Below are 10,571 nucleotides of genomic sequence, written 5' to 3' on the forward strand. Positions count from 1 at the left end.
TTCCCTTCAGGACCCCGAAGTTTTTCCTGGGACCCCAAAAACTCCAGAGACCAAAAAATTCCCTTTGGGACCCTCAAAACCCCGTCTGGGACCCCCAAAATTCCCTTCGGGACTCCAAAAACCCCCCTGGGACCCCCAAAATTCCCATCACGGTCCCCAAAATTCCTCCTGGGACCCCCCCAAAAACTCCCTGAGACCCAAAAATTCCCTTCAGGACCCCAAACCCTCCCCAGGACCCACAAAATTCTACTCGGGACCCCCAAAATTCCTCCCGAAAACCCCCTGAGACCCCCAAAATTCTCCCCAGGACTCCAAAACTCCCCCTGGGACGCCCAAAATTCCCTTCAGGACCCCAAAACCCCCCCTGGGACTCCCAAATTTCCCATCAGGGTCCCCGAAATTCCTCCAGGTACCCCCAAAAACCCCCTGAGACCCCTAAAATTCCCTTCCGGACCCCAACCCACCCCCTTGGAACTCCCAAAATTCCCATTGGGACCCCAAACCCCCCCCGGTCCCCCAAAATTCCCTTCTGGACTCCAAAAACCCCCCCGGGAGCCCCAAATTCCCATCGGGGTCCCCAAAATTCTTTCTGGGACCCCCCAAAAACTTCCTGAGACCCCAAAATTCACTTCAGGACCCCAAACCTCCCCCCCAGGATCCCCAAAATTCTACTCGGGACCCTCAAAATTCCTCCCAAAAACCCCCTAAGACCCTCAAAATTTTCCCCAGGACTTCAAAACTCCCCCTATGACTCCCAAAATTCCCTTCGGGACCTCAAAACTTCCCCCAGGACCCACAAAATTCTACTCAGGACCCCAAAATTCCTCCCAAAACTCCCCTGAGACCCTCAAAATTCTCCCCAGGACTCCAAAAACCCCCTGGGACACCCAAAATTCCCTTCAGGACCCCAAAACCCCCCCTGGGACCCCCAGATTTCTTTTCAGGACCCCTGTGGGAACTCATAATGTCTCTCAGACATTTTTAGTGGTTCCAGGCCTTGGTCAGAAGCATTTGGGACCCTGGCAGGCAGCTGGAAACAGCTGTGATTGTGAGTTTGAGCCATGGAATGAGTTACCAATTTTGGAGGTGGAACAAGCAATCACAAAAGGTTAGATAGTATAGTAAAAGTAATTACAAAGTAGAGGGGAAATTTTTTTAGTATTGTACAAGGGGGTTTTAGCACATGTCCAGGGGGGTTTTCACTTTGTACATGGGGGTCAGGAGTTCTAAGATGGAGGAAAGTGGGCTGATCCTGTTCTTCCTCCTTCTTTTTCCTTACCTCCATGTTCTTGGTGATGTTGGCACTCACAGATTGGTTTAGAGTAGAAAAACACTTGGCAACGTAGGTAGTAGGTACTGGGGAATAATTGTAAACATGTTATACGTAATATATCTTATAAAAGATAGCAGCAGCCCTGGGTGGGGGGAGAGACGAAGAAGACAGCAGATAGAGAGGATGTCAGGGTGTGTGTGTGCCTCTACCCAGGCCGCTGATCAAACAGCCGCAGTCCAAGAACATAATCTGTTAGATAACTAGCGATAAACTGCCTTGAGACTGAACAGCTAAAGCCTGCGGAGTTTTTCTTTGGAAGCACGGGTTGGAGGAGGAATTTCACCACATGAGACCCCAGAGAAAGGCTGGGGTTCTCACAAACCCCAAATTCCTCCTGGGACCCCCCACAAACTCCCAGAAGTCCCCAAAATTCCCGTCAGAACCCCAAACCCTCCCCAGGACACACAAAATTCCACTCGGGACCCCCAAAATTCCTCCCAAAAAACCCCCAAGACCCCTAAAATTCTCCCCAGGACACCACAAGCCCCCCTGGGACACCCCAAATTCCCATCAGGGTCCCTGAAATTCCTCCTGGGAGACCCAAAACCCCACTGAGACCCCCAAAATTCTCTTCGGGACCCCAAACCCCCCCCCGGGAGCCCCAAAATTCCCATCAGGGTCCCCGAAATTCTTTCTGGGACCCCCCAAAAACTTCGTGAGACCTCAAAATTCCCTTCAGGACCCCAAACCCACCCCCAGGACCCTCAAAATTCTGGTCGGGACCCACAAAATTCCTCCCAAAACCCCCCTGAGACCATCAAAATTCCCTTTGGGACCCCAAAACCCCTCCTGGAGCGCCCAAACTTCCATTTGGGACCCCAAAAACCCCCCTGGGACCTCCAAAATTCCCATCAGGGTCCTCGAAATTCCTCCTGAAACCCCCCAAAACTCCTTGAGACCCCAAAATTCCCTTCAGGACCCCTAAATTCCTCCTGGGACCCCCCAAAACCCCCTGAGACCCCCAAAATCCACTTGAGGACCCCAAACCCCCCCCAGGACCCACAAAATTCTACTTGGGACCCCCAAAATTCCTCCCCAAGACCCCCTGAGACCCCCAAAATTCTCTCCAGGACATCACAAGGCCCCCTGGGACACCCAAAAACCTCTCCAGGACCCCAAAATCCCCCCTGGGACTTCCAAAATTCCCTTTGGGACCCCAAAACCCCCCCTGGGACCCCCAAATTTCCCTTCAGGACCTCAAAATTCCTACTGGAACCCCCAAAAAACTCCCAGAAACCCCCAAAATTCCCTTCAGAACCCCAAACCCTCCCCAGGACCCACAAAATTCCACTCGGGACCCCCAAAATTCCACCCAAAAACCCCCTGAGACCCTCAAAATTCTCCCCAGGACTCCAAAACTCCCCCTGGGTTGGCCAAAATTCCCTTTGGGACTCCAAAACCCCCGCTGGGACCCCCAAAATTCCTATCAGGGTCCCTGAAATTCCTCCTGGGACCCCCCAAAACCCCCTGGGACCCCCAAAATTCTACTTCAGGACCCAAACCCTCCCCAGGACCCACAAAATTCTCTTTGGGACCCCAAAATTCCTCCCAAAAACCTCTTGAGATACCCAAAATTCTCCCCAGGACTCCAAAACCCCCCCTGGGACGCCCAAAATTCCCTTCAGGACCCCCAAAACCCCACTGAGACCCCCAAAATTCCCTTTGGGACCCCAAAACACCCCTTGAACCCCCAAAATTCTATTTGTCACCCCAAAACACCTTCTGGGACCTCCAAATTTCTCTTTAGGACCCCTGAAATTCCTCCTGGGACCCCAAAAACTCCCTGAGACCCCCCCAAAAAGCTCTCCAGGACCTCAAAACACCCCCTGGGATCCCCAAAATTCCCATCAGGGTCCCCAAAATTCCTCCTGGGACCCCCCAAAAACTCTCTGAGACCCCCTAAATTCCCTTCATGACTCCCCAAACCCCCCCTTGGGACTCCCAAAATTCCTCCTGGGATGCTGCAAAGACCTTCCAGAGCCCCCCAGGACCCCCCAATTTTGGGTCCCCCCCCAATTCGGGGTTCCCCCCGATTTTTGGGTCCCCAGGCTGGTGGCTCATGAAGACGACCCCGACTCGGACCCCGAACGCCCCCTGGATTCAGCCCTCCATGTGTCCTTGGTATCAGAGGCTGGAATTGCAGAGTTGCCACTTTACCCCCAGACGTAATTTTTGATGTGGTTGTGCCACTTGAACAGTATTTGAAATCTGTTTGTGCTCTTGCAGCAGCATTTCCGAACCACAATGGAAATTTAGCCCTTCTGCCTGGGGCTGCTCACAGAATCGTGGAATCCCAGAAGGGTTTGGATGGGAAGGCACCTTTATTTAAAGCTCGTCCCGTTCCACCCCTGCCATGGGCAGGGACACCTTCCACCATGCCAGGGTGCTCCAAGCCCTGTCCAGCCTGGCCTTGGACACTTCCAGGGATCCGGGGGCAGCCACAGCTTCTGTGGGCAACCTGTGCTGGACAGCAGCTTTGAAAGGCAGAGTGAAGTACAGCTGTGATTTTTGTGCTGCCCCTAACATTGTATTGCCTGGCAAATGTGCCTTTGGGGTTTTTTGGGGTTTTTTGTTTTTTGGTGGGGTTTTTTTTTTAGTTTTTTTTGGGTGTTTTTTTTTTTCTTTCTTTTTTTTTGTGACTAAAAAGCTACCTTGTGTTCCTGGAATGTTGCATTCTACCTCTGTTGTTTTCCCAGTAAGTCTGGATCCTCTGCTTACATTTTTTCCTTCGCTTATTAGATGTCGTGGATGTGCTGGCTGTTCTGATGGAGGGCAGTGATGGCTTAGATGAAGGAATTGGGTTCTCTTTAAATGAAGACATGATTATCCAAACATTTCCCTTCAGTGCTGTTGTCCCTGCTGCATGAGCAGCCAGGAATATGCTGTTGTTTCAGTCTGAAAATGGAACAGGTACAGGGTTTTTTTTTATGTTTTATGTGTCATTTCTAGCAGTGGAGTGAAAGCAGCATCACTTCTACCCTCTTGTAATAATTTTTTACCATTTATCATTTTTTACCTTGAGGCATTTTATTATCTTCCCTGCAAGCAGCAGGAGGTGCAGATTCACGGTGCTTTGTGCTCAGGAGGGGCATTGAAGCTCTGTAGGTGCTTCTGCCCTTTTTCCCTGACCCTGAAGAGAAGGGACACTGTCCCTGCATGGACAGTCTTGGTGTGGAAGTAGCTGGCCTCAGTAACAGCGTTTTAAGGGCAGAGCGTGGCGATCAGGAGAGGAAGGTGGTTCCCGTGCCTGTGGGCAGCTCTTCCTGAGAGCAGGGAGAGGGGACTGCCTTGTTAAGTAGGAAGTGGGTGCGTTTCCCAAGGAAAACTTCAGAAATTAAGCTCCAGGGGCAAACACTGTGAGGTTCTACCACCTCCTTGAGGACATCCTTAAAACCACCGGGGCATCAGCAGGGCTTGGAGCAGGACTGGCCAACCCCAGAGCACCTCACGAAGCCCTCTGTGTGTATGTGGCAGTCAAGTAGCACCTGGGGGGTGCTGAAAGTCCCAGTTCTGAGAGAAAATTCTGTTTAACTCGTACACGTTGGCTGGGTGTGTCCCCCCAGTACAGCTCGGTTCTTCTCTGAGGCGGTGCCTGGCAGGGTCTCTCCCTGTTAAGGGCCGGGCGTGTTTTTGGCACAACACGGTGAAGGTGGATTATTTGCTTAAGCAAGAGCTGATGATGTCTGGAGGGTTTTTCAGGTACCTCAGCAGCCAGGAGCACCTGTCTAGGTCACTAGGAACACTTTTTGATCTCGATCAGTTCTTTTCTGCGTGAGGCTCTGTGGGCTGCTGGCAAGGCCCAAAGTAAGGAAGGTTGCCCCAGTGTCCGTGCTCATGTCAATAGTTTAATTTATTTGGCTTTTCTAGGAGCAGACGTCGTGGAGGACCTTGGTGCTGTTTTCACTGGCCTCCTGCACTCTCCGAGAGAACCCCTTGCTCCCTGCGTGACGTTCCAGCTCTGTGACAAAGCTGATAAGTATCCTCAGCTCTACCAGTTTAACCAATACTATAGGCTCTGGATGCCCAAGCAGTCCCAGGAACCTGTGGTATGGAATCCCTGAAGTCACTGAATTCTTGAGCCAGTATTCCTATAAAATCCTCACAGTTGACAGAGGTAACATTTCCATCAGAAACAGTGTTTTTATTGAGGAGGTAATTCTGCATCTCTTGTTGATCGTGCTGGGGACACACGTTTGCTCCAGGGCTTTTCTCTGATGGCACAAGAGGTCTCTGTGGTGTTTGGGAGGCGATGCCAGGGCTCAGGGCTCATACAGAGACTCCTCACCGGGCACAGCAGAGCCTGGTGTGCGCTGTGGCCTCTGTTTACAGCGACCGGAGTTCCCCCGGGTGGGTGGAGGATCACAGGCCCCTGGGCTGGGTTTGGTGAGTTTTTCTCAGCTCAGCAGTGTGAACACTCCAGATGCCCCTGGGGACACTGCTGGACAGCATCCATCCACTCCCTCCATCCACTCATTTGTACCCAGGAATGTAGGAAACTCTGACTGGGGACGGGCAGTAGTTTTGAAAATCATGCCCTAGCCTTTTTCTCTAGGAACGAACCAAGAGAGTGCCCTGAAAGCACCGGAGGGGCTGCAGGGGCTGAAGGGAACAGAAAGGGCTCCCGGCACCTTTTGCCTCCGTTCTCTGCCATTCCCCAAAAGGCATTGCAGTCCTGGAAGAGGTGTTTGTCATGCAGCCTGCCAAAATGAAGACCTGTAAAATCCTAGCTCTGCCTTTTGTTTAACGTGTTCTTACTTCCTATTTATGTCATCACAGAAAGCAAGGAAAGAATAAATGTGTCTGGTTCCCACTATTGCTCTGTGCAGGCATTTTTAAAGGCTGCTGTAGTTCTATCCTCTTTTTCCACTCCAAGCTTGACTTTTCCCCTCCTTTTTCAAGGTCTGCTGCTTTGGGTGTCCCAGGCAGGGCTGGGTTCCTCGGCAGGGGTCTTAGGAGTTGGTGCAATTTCTGCTTTTTCCAAAGGTGTATCAAAGTGTGCCGGCAAAAGGTCTGTTTTCTCCAGGGGAAAGCTTTCTCTCAATGACCATCAATGCATGTATGTGTTTTAATCATGTAACCAGGTGGATTAAGAAAAGCCAACACCTGTAGCAGATTTCTGTTGGATCTGTGTCTGTGAGAAGTGGGCTGTGTGCTGGAGAGGGAGAGACCAAGAGACGCTGTTGGAGAGTGGCAACAGCAGCAGGTGCGAGCTGTTAAGTTGATGAGGAGGAGGGGCGTGTCCTGCCGGGGGGAGGTTATTTAAGGGTGAGGCTTTGCCTCAGCCGGGTTTTGCACAGAGCTGCTGGAGAAGAGGAGTTTGTGGGGGGCTCGCGGGGCTGTCTCCTGGAAGGACGGTGGGCGCTTTGGACAGGGTCCGGGGGATCACCTGGATACACACTTGGATACGTGGAGCATTGCTCAAAGGAGGAGCCCAGGGACAAACCTTTGTGCCGAGAAGCAGCAGCCAAGCAGGTGAGCCGGTGCTGTGCCTTTATAGCGGGGACTTTTCTCCTTTCCCTTTGAAATTTCGTCATCCTGGGGTTGAATTGGAGGGGGCAGTCCTGTGGTCCCACCTTTTAAGGGGTTTGGATTGAGGTAAAATTCTCCCTTTTGCCATCATTTGAGGAAAGCTGCTTCTTTTCTTCTCTTCTAGGGGACACGATTGAAGGGAAGCCTACATTTCTTTTCCCTTGTTAGGGTGAGGTGAGCGCCGGAGCGTGGCATCAGTGTCGGGGCTTCAGAGGAAGGGAGCTGCAGCCGTGGCAGCGCTGGCAGGGCGGGGATCGGGCTGTGCCGCTGCATTCGGGGCGCTTCTTCTGCCCCCGGCCCGGCAGCAAAGGGTCCGGCGCGGAGCCCTGCCGGAAGTGCCGGGGCTGGCCGGGGCGGAAGGGGAGCTGGGCGCGGCTGGGCTGCCGCGGGCCCGCCGGAGCCGCGCCGGTGCGAGCCGTGCGGAGCCGAGCGGAGCTTTGGCCGGGCCGGCGGGCGGGGGAGGCGGCGCGGGCGCCGCGCCGGTGCCGCCGCTCCGTCCGCTCCGGGCGCGGGGCTCGGGCGCCGCCGGGGCCCCCCGGGCCCGGTGCCGGCCCCGCCGGGCCGGGGGCAGCGGGCGGGGGTCTCCTGGCCTGGCGCCGCCTCTTCCTGCCGGAGGAGCCGCTTTCCTGCCGGAGCCACGCTGCGCCCGGGGCCGGGAGCGCGGCTTCGCATCTTCCAGCCTCCCTCGCTGCGGTGTTTCTTTAGGGTCTCATCAATGTGTTTTAAGGATTTTGGGGCTATTTTTAGAGCTCTTCTAGGAATATTTAGAGATATTTTTTAAACGTTCTTTGGGGGTTTTTAGGGGTGTTTTAGGGGCTTTTTAAAGTAGAGTATTTTTATTGTATTTTAAGGGCATTCTGAGGCTATTTTCATGTTTTTGTCGGGGTTTTAAGACATTTTGAAGATGAGGGTTTTTTTAGGGCATTTTTGTGGGTTTTTTAGGGTCTTTTCATGGCATAGAGGCTGAGGGACAGCTTGAGGGTGACAGAGGCTGGGAGCTGAGGGAGGAACAGGGGAGGGGACAGTGGGTGACACAGAGAGATGCTGAGGGGGGCAGGGGCAGCTGGAGGGTGACACAGAGAAGCTGGGGGCTGAGGAGCAGAGGAGAGGGGGCTTGAGGGGCAAAGGGGGGTTCGAGGGTGACAGCCAGAGCCTGAGGGCTGGGGGGCTGAGGGAGGGGTCAGGGGTGAAGGGAGAGGGTCTGAGGGCTGGACAGTCCAGTGGGGATCAGGGCTACAGCGTACAGCTTAGGAGGCAAGTTAGGGTACAGGTGCAGCACCCCTCACCCAGCCCTAACCTCACCCTAAGCAGCCTTTTCCCTTTTCACCCCTAACAACAGCAGCACAGCACAGCAAGCCTGACAGCGAGACCACACCGGAAGCCTCCCAGTGGGACAGGGCAGCGACCCTCGCACCAGGACAACGCCAGAACCCTCAGAGGACAACAGGACCCGCTGCGAAAAGGTAGGGATGACATCTGTGGGCTAGAGGGCAACAGGAAGGGGTTTGGAGGCAGAGCAGGCTTCCTTGAGTGTTTTTTTTTGCAGGGCTATTAGGGGATTTTTGAAGGCTTTCTCTGGCATCTTTTAGAGAATTGTTATACCTTCCTAATGGCTATTTTAGAATTCCTTGGTGTATTTTTAGGGTCAGGATGAGGGCGAGACAGGATGCCCACTGAAAATGTGGAGCATTACTGGAATGCTTTGGGAAGGTGCCAGTGGAGGGCCAGTGGGTAAGGTGCCATGATGCTGGTCTGAAGGTTGTGAATTCTGAGCAAAGCAAAGTGGTTGTGGTTAGGGTTATATGGTGGCAGATTTCCCGAGGAGAAATCCAGCACAGAAAAAATCAAGCCGAATCTTTGTACTGTCAGATTAAAACAGGTATTCGGCATGAAAAAAAATCCCTGAGTACTTGGGGGTGGGAGATGCAAGATGAGGGAAATCCAGTGAGGATTTGACATTGAGGAAGCAAAAGGAAACGTGGGAACTGAAAACCAAGGGGATCGCAGGGCCCTGCCAATGAATGAGGGATATCTACATAGTGAAAGCAAATTCAGAAGCCCAGATTCCTGATGTCAGTTTGTAGGGCTCCCTTTGGTCTATCAGGGCAGCACAAGTTTAAGATGGGGAGAATTTCGGTCTGGGCTCCATCCTTCGATATAAGGATTCTTTGCAGTCAGGGCCCAGCCCAAGGCCAGGGGCCCCTGGGCACACCCTTTGGCCATTTTCCCTGGGAAAGAAAACTCAGCAGTCCAGGTTCCTGATGTCAGTTTGTAGGGCTCCCTTGGGTCTATCAGGGCAGCACAAGTTTGAGGTGGGGACACCTTCGGTCTGCGCTCCGTCCTTCGATATAAGGATTCTTTGCAGTCAGGGCCAGGGGCCCCTGGGCACATCCTTTTTCCATTTTCCCTGGGAAAGAAAACTCAGCAGTCCAGGTTCCTGATGTCAGTTTGTAGGGCTCCCTTGGGTCTATCAGGGCAGCACAAGTTTGAGGTGGGGACAACTTCGGTGTGGGGTCCATCCTTCGATATAAGGATTTTTTGCAGTCAGGGCCAGGGGCCCCTGGGCACATCCTTTTTCCATTTTCCCTGGGAAAGAAAACTCAGCAGTCCAGGTTCCTGATGTCAGTTTGTAGGGCTCCCTTGGGTCTATCAGGGCAGCACAAGTTTGAGGTGGGGACAACTTCGGTGTGGGGTCCATCCTTCGATATAAGGATTCTTTGCAGTGAGGCCCCAGCCCAGCGCCAGGGGCCCCTGGGCACATCCTTTTTCCATTTTCCCTGGGAAAGAAAACTCAGCAGTCCAGGTTCCTGATGTCAGTTTGTAGGGCTCCCTTGGATCTATCAGGGCAGCACAAGTTTGAGGTGGGGACAACTTCGGTGTGGGGTCCATCCTTCGATATAAGGATTCTTTGCAGTCAGGGCCAGGGGCCCCTGGGCACATCCTTCGGCCATTTTCCCTGGGAAAGAAAACTCAGCAGTCCAGGTTCCTGATGTCAGTTTGTAGGGCTCCCTTGGGTCTATCAGGGCAGCACAAGTTTGAGGTGGGGACAACTTCGGTGTGGGGTCCATCCTTCGATATAAGGATTTTATGCAGTCAGGGGCCCCTCGGCACATCCTTTTTCCATTTTCCCTGGGAAAGAAAACTCAGCAGTCCAGGTTCCTGATGTCAGTTTGTAGGGCTCCCTTGGGTCTATCAGGGCAGCACAAGTTTGAGGTGGGGACAACTTCGGTCTGGGGTCCATCCTTCGATATAAGGATTCTTTGCAGTGAGGCCCCTGGGCACATCCTTTTTCCATTTTCCCTGGGAAAGAAAACTCAGCAGTCCAGGTTCCTGATGTCAGTTTGTAGGGCTCCCTTGGGTCTATCAGGGCAGCACAAGTTTGAGGTGGGGACAACTTCGGTGTGGGGTCCATCCTTCGATATAAGGATTCTTTGCAGTGAGGCCCCAGCCCAGGGCCAGGGGCCCCTGGGCACATCCTTTTTTCATTTTCCCTGGGAAAGAAAACTCAGCAGTCCAGGTTCCTGATGTCAGTTTGTAGGGCTCCCTTGGGTCTATCAGGGCAGCACAAGTTTGAGGTGGGGACAACTTCGGTGTGGGGTCCATCCTTCGATATAAGGATTTTTTGCAGTCAGGGCCAGGGGCCCCTGGTCACACCTTTTTCCATTTTCCCTGGGAAAGAAAACTCAGCAGTCCAGGTTCCTGATGTCAG

At 53.2% G+C, this 10,571-nt stretch overlaps 1 long non-coding RNA gene across 2 annotated transcripts; it reads left to right on the forward strand.

The window, feature by feature from the left end:
* Window positions 1-511: 511 nt before the first annotated feature.
* On the forward strand, window positions 512-8,673 carry LOC144248418 (uncharacterized). 2 transcript variants are annotated; one of them, XR_014950616.1, is made up of 6 exons: window positions 3,338-4,243; window positions 5,201-5,447; window positions 6,415-6,536; window positions 6,705-6,805; window positions 6,987-7,036; window positions 8,202-8,673. It is a non-coding gene; the product is annotated as an uncharacterized LOC144248418 (long non-coding RNA). The 2 variants fall into 2 exon arrangements; XR_014950615.1 differs by lacking the exons at window positions 6,415-6,536; window positions 6,705-6,805; window positions 6,987-7,036; window positions 8,202-8,673 and having other exon boundaries at window positions 512-4,243; window positions 5,201-6,144.
* Window positions 8,674-10,571: the final 1,898 nt, after the last annotated feature.

The sequence above is a fragment of the Lonchura striata genome, chromosome 32 (assembly GCF_050655825.1).
Source record: "Lonchura striata isolate lonStrDom1 chromosome 32, ASM5065582v1, whole genome shotgun sequence".
Lineage (NCBI taxonomy): Eukaryota > Metazoa > Chordata > Aves > Passeriformes > Estrildidae > Lonchura > Lonchura striata.